The following is a 9,617-nucleotide window of genomic DNA, read 5'->3' as shown; positions in this document are numbered from 1 at the left end:
ACCCCCTGGTGCTGCCCATTTAACCAGAGCTGTTTGCACTGAGGCAACTGCAGCGACCATGAGTGGTGGTTCTAGAGTTCTGCCCTCTTCAAACTGGATGCTTACATGCACATTAAGAAGGCAACTGGGAAAATAACCCATCTGAAGTCTGAGCATCCCAACAATCCTCTTCCTAGGGCACCCCTTAGAACATAACCACCCCAAAAACCAAACCACAGAGCAACCTGACACACTCAGCAACACTGAGCTCTCACAGGCACATCGTCGCTTGCAGCCCCATAACACACAGCTCAGGTCCAGCTCCCCCCTTTGCCAGGCAGCATCCAGACCCCCCGAGCACAGAACACAACACCCCAGCTCCCACATCCATCCTGCCAGCTCCAAAGCTGGGACACACCAAGGTCTCCCTGCGGTCCGGACATGTTGCAGCTCCCATCCCAACTTCCAGGCTAAGGCAAGCAAAGAGTAAACCGAAAAGGAGCGTTACTATTGCTTAGGGTGAGTGTTGAGCACCATCACTTGAGGGTATCCTTCTCCTGGAGGAGAAACACCCCCCCTCACAGCAAAGAGCCTCCTTGAAGCATCAGCAGCAAGAAGAGGTTTGTAGTAGATCCACCTTGAGGAGGATGCTGGAGCAGGACAAGGCTGCAACCCAAAGGGTCTCCTGGATTACCTTTGTCTCCTGCAACCACGCTTCAGTGAGATACATCATTAAACACAAGTTTAACGTCAAAAATCTCTTTATTGGCAAGTCCACCACAGTCATTCATGTGTTATTACAGAAACAAGCTCCCACAGTGTCCTTCCCTGGACCACTGCTTGGTGTTGGCTTTGTGGGGGGTTTTATTCCCTTTCCATGGTAGACAAACCTCAGCATCTGGAGAAGTTTCTTTGTTCCCATCCCTTCAAGCTGCGGAGTCACCAGCGAGCCATCCCAATGCCTACAGCCTCCGCTGTGGGAAGTGAGGACTGACAAGAGCAACGCTGTCAGCGATGAAGGTCCTGCGGTTTACAGATGGATACCGTGCAATTTTTCTCCTACCAAACTAATCAAAATTGCATCGTGATCCACCCGACAACAGCAAAACAGAGCTCAGCAAAGCGCTGGCCGGGTCGGGGCAGCGCAGCCTGAAGACAAGTCCTCCTTTCCTCCACAGGCCGGGACAAGTGCAATACTCTACATATAGCTACAAGTAATGCAACAAATCCCCACCCATGGAGAAACCAGCGCAAGGCACCTTCACATCTTCCATGGAACACAAAAAGAGAGGGGAGGAAGGGAAGCTTCAAACCCCATCATCCACCACAGATTCACCACCACCACAGTCAGTTTTGCATGGATTTGCACAGCGATCTTAGCAAGCTGGGATGCAAACCTGCAAAACTGACTGTAATCAGCACCATCTTCTCCAGAGCCTGCCCCTAGCTAAGGATGCGCTTTATCTAGCAGTACTGTAAGTGCCCACATTACAGTAGGTCCAATTCCAAGCTACCTGCACTATGAGCACTTTGATACTGCTAGGACAAAACTACTTCCCGAGCAGTGCCTTCAATAACAGCACCACTTGAACTAGAACTTGCTGGGCTAGAGCCAGATGGATGCACTGGGGGTGTTCTGGATGTGCAGGCAGCAGCTTGTGCCAGAAGGAGCATTTAGGGCAGTAGATTCTACGCTACTTCACTAACTGCACTAGATGCACCTTAACACAAGAACCGTTCACAATGCAGCCCTAAGGTGGCCAAACAACAATCCTGGTTACGTCCATGCCCCGCTACCATCACCGCATCGCCACAGTAATGCCAGAAGTGCTTATACTGCAGTAGATCCTGAACTCTACCTGCACTGTAAGCACTTTTGCACAACTCAAGGCCCATCATCACCAGAGACACACTCTTCTTTAAAAGCTCTTCTTGTTTCAGCACAGCCACAGCATCACACAAGCGCCTTGACTGAAGCTCGGGAGCCAGTGGTACCTGCCAAGAGAAGACCAATGTTAATGTTGGACTAATGGTAATGGTACAGCACGCAGATACGGATTTGCTGCTCGATGTAGCAGAGATGTTCTTATTGAAGTACAAGGGGAGAAATGGGTTCAGAGCTTGGAGGAGGCCGCTCAGCTGCGAGCACAGCAGGCAAGGAAGCCTTTGCAAACTGGAACCAAGGTGGAAATGGCTTCTCCAGCTCCCAACGGCAGTGACAAAGCACTGCGACAGGCACCAAAACACCCCGTCCTGCTGCTGCCCTGCGCCCAGTGCCTCCCTACAGCACGTGAGACCTTTGACTTGACCCTTCTGCCGGAGCTTCACCCCGTACCTTGCATCACCCAACCAGCACGGTTCTGACACACGATCCCGCACCCCATAACGCGGTGTCTGCCCTCCAGATGATGCCGGCAGCTGCGGCGCGGCACAAAAGCAACAGCGGGAAAGGGAACCGCGCACGTTCATGCACACGCGTTTAAACTTCCCTCCGCGCCACGCCGGCAGCGCCCAACGGGACGAACCTCCCGAGGTGGGACCGAGCTCCCCCCCCGCAACACCGCCTCCAACAGCGGAGCCGGTCCCGGCGCTGCCCCGCACCGACCCATCCGCTCGGGGGGGCGGGCACCGGGAGCGCTCGGCCGCGCTCGCCACGTGCACAGCGGTACCAGCGGCACCCCCCCAGTACACACACACAGAGCGGGGAGGGAGGTGGGGGGTGCACCCGGAGCATCCCCAGGGCAGGGGTCCGGCCACGCCGCACCCCGGAGGCGGGCAGGGGGTGTGGGGCGCCCCACCACGTGCTGCCCGCCCCGTCCGGGGGGCCGCGCGGCGGCGATTAAAGCGCAGGAACAAAGCACGGTGGGAAATGCAGTTCCCCATTCAAAGACCCAAAAACGCGCCAAGCCGCGCGACCGCCCGCTTCCCATCACCCCCCCACCGCCTCCCCGCCCCGGCACCGGCACGGCCTCCCCCCGCCAACAGCAGCGCCCGCCGTGGGTGCCCCGAGCCCGGCGCTCAGCAGCGCCGAGGGCGGCTCCGCACGGCCGCGGGCGGCCCCTTTGTCCCGGCCCGACGGGGCAGCCCGGCTGCTTCCAACCGCCTCCCCCCCCTCCTCCTTCCCCTTCCTCCCGCCGCCGCTCCCCCCCCACCTCCGCCTGCTCTTGCCTGCGGCCGGACGGGCGGGAACGCGTCGGGACGCGTCCGAACGCTGCCGAGCGCGGTGCCCCGACGGCGGCTCCGCCGAGCGCGTGGCGCGGCTCCCGCGCGCCCGCCCGCGAAACGGAGCGCGGGGAGGGGAATGGGGGGGGAGTGGAAGAGCAGGAGAGAGCGCGCGCGCGCGCACCCGCCCGCCGCCTCCCGGCCGGCCCCACACTACAACCCCCAGCGCGCCCCGCGCGCCGCGCATGCGCCCCGCACCGCACCACACCCCCCCCCCGCACCGCACCGCCCGCCGCCATGTGCTCGCCGCGCGCGGGCCCCCCCGCACCGGCCACGCGACCCGACCCCCCCCCCCCCAACACGCACGGTGCGGGAGGCGTGTAACTGGGACACACACACACACGGGGCACGCACACGCACACACAACACGCGGGGTCCCCCCCGCACCACATCGGCCGCCCCTAAGCCCCACGTTTTGGCCTCCTACCGCTGCCCCGTCCATTGTTGGTGCCGCGGGACCCACGAAGGGGACGCACACACACACATACACACACACACACGAGGGTGCAGGGGTGGTAGTGGGGGGGGGGGGGAGGCCGGGAGCCGCGGGCCCACGCGGAACGCAGGGCGAACCCCGCACACTCCTACAGGTGGGTGCTGGTGCCCGCAGCCCGCGGTGGGGCACGGGGGAGCCGGGGCTGCGAGCCCCGGGTGTGCATTCCCCCCCCACCCGCCGTGCAGGGCTAAGCCGCGCTGCCGGCGGGGAAAGGAGGGGAAAAAGCGGTAAAAACAACCCGAAAAGGGGTGCAATAAAGGAAAGGGAGAAAACCCTAAAGGCGTGCGGGGGCTTTGAGCACCGCGGCGGCGTTCGGGAAGGGGGAACGGGAAAGAAGCGCGAAGGGAAGGACCGGGACCATAATCGCGTTACCTTTGAGCCCGAGCGCAGCCCTGGAATAAAAAGGGTTTTACGAAAGTGGCGCGAAGACAATATCATGTGATCGCGGCCAGGGCGGCTCCTTCCCGCACCGACCAGCCAAAAACAGAGCGGGGAATAAAGGGGGGAAGAAAGTACATCCGCTCCCCACGCCATTAGCATAATTAATTGTGTCCTGCAGCTGCCGCCGCCGCTCCCCGGCCAATGGCAGCCACCGCCGGCCGGCCTCCGGCTTCCTCCCGCCCGGGGAGGATGGCGATGGCCGAAGACCTCGGAGCTGGGGGGGGGGGGGGACGGGACGGGACGGAGCCGCCTGCAGGACGGCGGGGTTCGGGGAGCGGGGGAGCGCTCATGGGGCTCCTCCAGTGGGGACGCAGCTCGGGACCCCCGAGCTCGGCGCTTAGGAGCGGCTCGTGTTGGTTTTGGGGTGAAAAGCCCCAAAATGGTGTGTGAGCGCTCCTGGCTTGGCCTGTGCGGCGGCAGGCCTTGGCCGCGGTGCCAGCGGAGCCCGCACTCCGTGGCCTTCCAACGCCTGAGCACCCCGAGGGGTATCGATACCCCTTGTGCTCACCCCGACGGGTCTTAATACACCCCCCCCCCCCCCCCGCAAGGGGTTGCAGTACGGAACGGGCGGCACTGGGGACCCCCGGCCCCGACACTCCGGGCGGCACTTGCAGGAATGCCAAAAATGTGCTAATTGTGCCCTGGGAGCAGGCGCCTTCCGCAGGGATTAGCAGGCATCATCGTTAAAACTAATACCAGCGATCACCAAAGCGATCGATAACGAAGTTTTGCCGCACTTTCCTCCAGTCCATTCTGTTCAGTTCGTGAAAAAAAACAAACCCCACCACTGTGAGGTGCCTCGTTTAACCCTAATCATCGGTATCTGGAGTTAGAACAAAAAGGTCCCCATGGAAACCGGGCAGTAATCTATCAGCATTGCGTTCGTTACACAACGAGAAAAGGGCTTTTGTCCCGCCTGTATTTACTACTGTTTAATTTCTTCTTTCACACTCCCCAGCCAAGTTCTGTCAGGTTTGAAGGGCGAGTTGTGCCGAGCTCCCCGACTTTCCTCCCCGCGCCTTGTGTGTGTGTGAGGCCTAAAACAAAGCGCTCCCGGAGCAGGACGGGAGGGCTCTCCGCGGGCAGACCCATGTCCGAGCCTGGCTTAGGGTTTGTTCCAGAAGCTCCAATTTGTTTCTTCATTATCAGTGGGAATGCGCGGCCGGGTTGTGCTCCGCAAACTTCATGTTGTAACGCCTGGCGTAGATACGGGGTTTGCGGACTCCTGGTTGGGAGCTGCGCAGAGAAACCCTGTGTAATGGAGGATGCAGTGACATTCGGAATTGGGGTTTTCTCCTGGTGCCGTTCTGAGGTGCCTGAAAGAGAGCAAAACGCTCAACGTGAATCCAGCAATTTAGTGCGAATGCTAAAAGAGAGCAAAATGGTCAATGTTTAAATGAATAACTTAGCATGGGTGTGTAAGTTCGTTATCAATCCCCCTGCAGAAACGGGATAGGGAATTGACACAGGAATGAGAAATACAAAAGCGTCTTGGTAACTCATACATGCACAATAGGATAGAAAACATCCCAAAGTAAAAGATAACTTCATGGCTAACTGTGAAACAAAACTTGTTAGAACTTGCAGCAAATGAGCACTAAACATGACACAAGTGCTAGAAAACTGTCTTCTTTGTATGAGAAGAGAATCATTTTGTATTGCGTTGTTATTATTTAACATACAAAGTTCTACAGCGAGAGTTACTCAAATCTTACAGGCGAATAAAGTGAGTAGAGCAGCTTTTCCTCAGCCCACGCTGCAAACGGATCCCCTCTTCTCTGTCAGTGCAGAAATAAATGAGTCTTTCAACAAAGAGAGCTGAAGATGGTGAAATAAGTCCACATGAAGCGTGGCACAGATAAGATTAAATGGTATTTTTACATCCTCCTGCTGACCTTTGACTTCTATTTTTGTGGATCTTGGGACTTTGGAGAGGGGGTGTGTGGGGGTGTGTGTCTGCAAATACATCAGCTGCTAAGAAAAGGAGTGCTCGAAGGAAGAAGCGCCGGAGCCTTGCTCCATCTCTGCCTGGGCACTGCAGAGCTCAGGCGGTCCTCCCGCGGTACCTCTGCGTGTGGGGACGGCCTGGTCGGACGCATGGGATTTATGGGTTGTGAGGTGGTGCTTGTAAAGCACGGTACTCGCTGTGGGGAGGTTTGGTTCCAGGTTAGGAGCATCGCTAGTTAGGCTAAAGGGAGGTGCGATCCCCACATAGAGGTACACCCCAAAAAGTGTGCTTTCCTGAGGATCACTTTCCAAATTTGTTGTGAAATTAAAGAGCTCTTTTCTTGTGCCAGAAATGCAGAAATTGGGTATTTTTTATCTGTACTGGGATTATGTGCATGTGAGCATGGCAAGGAGGTATTTCTGTTTCCTTCATTGCACTTTTCAGTGCTGCAGATAATTCTGTCTCTTCTTGGTTACTGATTCATTCATAAGCCAACAGCCATGTCCAAGGATTGCCCTGGACTGTCTCCTCCACTCCTGTTTCCCTCAGGAATCACACCTATTGTCTGACCTTTTCCAGTGCAGTGAATTCTGCTGGACTATCCGGATGCATAAAAGGAATGAAAATCAGGAACAAGTATGAGGGGTTTATCTTTGTGACACAGAGAATTACTCCTTCAGATCAAACTATCCCAAGTTGCGCATCGGTTGCTTCATGGGGAGATTTCTGTCAGATGGGTAAAATCTAACTTGTTTCTCAAAACTCTGGGAAGAGTTGGGAGTCTTAAGGAGGTCTTCTGCTAAGTGTGCAGAACAGCAGCATGAAATCAGTGTCCAAAGCCCTGTTTTACAGCCTGCTCTGGAGCCTTTCGCACCCCATGTTTTGTGCTTTGGAGAGATCAGGTCACCTTAAAAAGAAACACAAAATGCAAAGGAATATTCAAGAGGAAATGCTGTCATTGTTAGCTGCAGTTGTTCTGGTCCTGCAGAGGCTGATCACTTCTGTGAATGCTCACAGTCACTGCTTGGGTAGATCTTTGGGGCTCCTTAAAGATGTGTCTCCATTTGCCTCCTGCATGCTTCGAGGTTTCCTCCTAACCCTAGGTTATCTGTCATCTGCTGCTGAGCTGCCTTTGTTTTAAAGCATTCAGCTGAAAAACATGTACAAGGAAAATAATTTCTTCTTATGACAGAATAAAAAGAAAAACTTAAGATTACAATGTTATTTTTCCCTTAATGTCAATGAAAGATTTAAGTCAAGATTAGTTTTCTGAATAATTGCTATGCATTCATAATTCCCTACGAAAAATTACTGATAATAGAGGGTTTGTTACGAAAGACTTCACTTTTTTTTGTCACTGTGTTAGTAAAACATTTGAAACCGCCTTTCACCTTGTAATTTCTATTTAATTTACTCATGAAACTATTGAATATAGAAATACACAATACGAATAAGCTGTTACCTTTCATTTTGTTCTGCAAAACATGCCTATAAACACACTAAATCCTCTCCGAAATAAGACCAATTCACACGGAAAATGAGAAACGAATGTATGCTAAGGGCATGGACTTCATGGCTAATTTTAATAGTTTTATCACAGTATCAATTGCTGTGATAAATAATGTAACGTGCTGTATCCCTGATGTGCTGTATATCTATAACTATACACTAATAACACTAGTATAATACCTCATAACTAATAACACTAATACCTCAAACTTGTCTCTAAAGACAATTTATTATAAACATCTTTATTACAACAAAATGCCAAGAACAGAAGTTCTTTCTCATAGTTTGTTCTGTTTGGAGCTGTGTAAATGCGCTAACCTTGGCTTTTAGCTTCCCAATCCTTTTCATTTCTTATGGATTTATGTCGTTTTCTAGTGTACTGGAATGAAATTCCTCTGCAGCTCCTTTATGCAGTTTCTAGAGGGTTTGTTCTTGCAAGTTGCTTTTACATCCATTCACATCATGCATTCACAAATGAACTCATCCCTTCACAGTCCTGATTCCTTCCAGTTCTTTCCATTTTGGGGTGGATTAAATCCTGAACTTTGGATGTAAGTTGTCTAATTGGAAAGGCAGCTACTTGCCTGCCTATATGACCATGTTGTGTTTGCAGGATAGGGCCCTATATGATGCTGAACTGCTGTATTGGAGACATTTCCCATATTAACACGTATTTTCCCTTTCAGATTCTCTATAGATAGGCTGTCTTGTTAGACACATCTTCACGTACACAACACATCCCTCTGCCGTTTCACTGCAATCACGGATTGTACCTGTCCCAAATTCCTTCCTTAAAGTCTCTGTGCCTTGCTATTTGCCTTTCTCATCAGGTTTTCGTTGTGTTACAACTTCTCTGCTTCAATCTAAACATCCACATTCTTCCCACAGACAGGTTTCCCGTTTTGCCAAATATTACTGGCATTTTGATAAGTGTTCTTATCTGTATGTATTACGTGGCACTTTAACTCATGCATGCACACTAATTACGAAGGACACTTTTCAGTGTGGTAGCAGAACACAACTTCCCCTTTTGTCACATTGCTGACCAGATTTTCTTTCCCCATAGCTGGCAATCACAGTATGTTGTGAACTGCCTCGATTTTGTGTAAACCTTCATTTTGGGATAAGCCACATATCCAAATATGTGCTTAAGCCCTTAAAGCTGTGTGAGTAGCTTCAACAAGGGTGTATAGGTTTGCAAACTGAAAGCTCTGTCTTGCGGAGCAGCAGTATTCCCCTCAAAACACATTGCAAAGGCAACCTACAGATGTTTTAGGTACATCCTGGGTAATGCGGAGATGAGGGATCCTGCTGATTTTCCCAGCCCAGTCCATATGTGCAAGGGAAGAGAAGCCTTCAGTCCCAGTCCTGCACAGAGCTCTGCATGGACACTTCTCCTTTGAGTCAGTGGAACAACCAGGGCTTGATTAAACGTCTTCACTGCGTAAATTTAAGAATATGCTCACGTCATTTCTAGATGAGACATCTCCCTCCAAAATACACTTCCCTTACAGCACGTGACATCTTAGAAATGAGTCAATCAGTTGCTGTTTGACCACAGGTGACACGGAAAATTCATCATTTGTTGAGCTCTGTTACTGCAGGATGCAGTACAGTATTGCCCACATTGTTCTCTGCAGCCTACAGGTATTATCAGTGTTCTATGTAGGGACCTGATGAGAAGATCTGGAGCCCCAGAGCTTATCCTCGTGTTTCCATTGCATCACATGGTCTGTACGTTCCTCTTTGTCCAAATGTTCCTTCTCAGGTAAAGGAACACTTTTACCTTTCCTCTGTTGATCAATGCTTCCACTGTTACCAGTTTGTCATACACTCTGCAGGACACTTGGGGCATTGTTTGTGACAGGCAGCCTCTAAAAGGAGGGAGAAGAATGGGTAGTTGTGCCTGCATCATCATGCACAGCCAAAAAAACAGCTGGTCCCCAATGCTGAATTCCTACAGTTGCATGTGGTAGGAAACACCAGGATTCTCCTCTGCTTGCAGGCAGGAGCTCCCAGGTT

At 52.5% G+C, this 9,617-nt stretch overlaps 2 long non-coding RNA genes across 2 annotated transcripts; both read right to left on the bottom strand.

Moving 5' to 3' along the window:
* Positions 1 to 841: 841 nt before the first annotated feature.
* Positions 842 to 4,344, bottom strand: LOC133212122 (uncharacterized). Its single transcript, XR_009725400.1, has 2 exons — positions 4,070 to 4,344; positions 842 to 1,974 (listed from the first exon to the last, which is right to left on the bottom strand). It is a non-coding gene; the product is annotated as an uncharacterized LOC133212122 (long non-coding RNA).
* Positions 4,345 to 4,940: 596 nt separating this feature from the next.
* Positions 4,941 to 6,066, bottom strand: LOC133212121 (uncharacterized). The gene is made up of 2 exons (XR_009725399.1): positions 6,034 to 6,066; positions 4,941 to 5,454 (listed from the first exon to the last, which is right to left on the bottom strand). It is a non-coding gene; the product is annotated as an uncharacterized LOC133212121 (long non-coding RNA).
* Between the last annotated feature and the right edge of the window lie 3,551 nt (positions 6,067 to 9,617).

Source organism: Neopsephotus bourkii, unplaced genomic scaffold (assembly GCF_033783945.1).
Source record: "Neopsephotus bourkii isolate Nb327-2 ecotype Australia unplaced genomic scaffold, CSIRO-AGI_Nbou_v1 NB_668, whole genome shotgun sequence".
Classification (NCBI taxonomy): Eukaryota; Metazoa; Chordata; class Aves; order Psittaciformes; family Psittacidae; genus Neopsephotus; species Neopsephotus bourkii.
The sequence above is the reverse complement of the archived record's forward strand: the minus strand, read 5'-3'. Positions and strand labels throughout refer to the sequence as shown.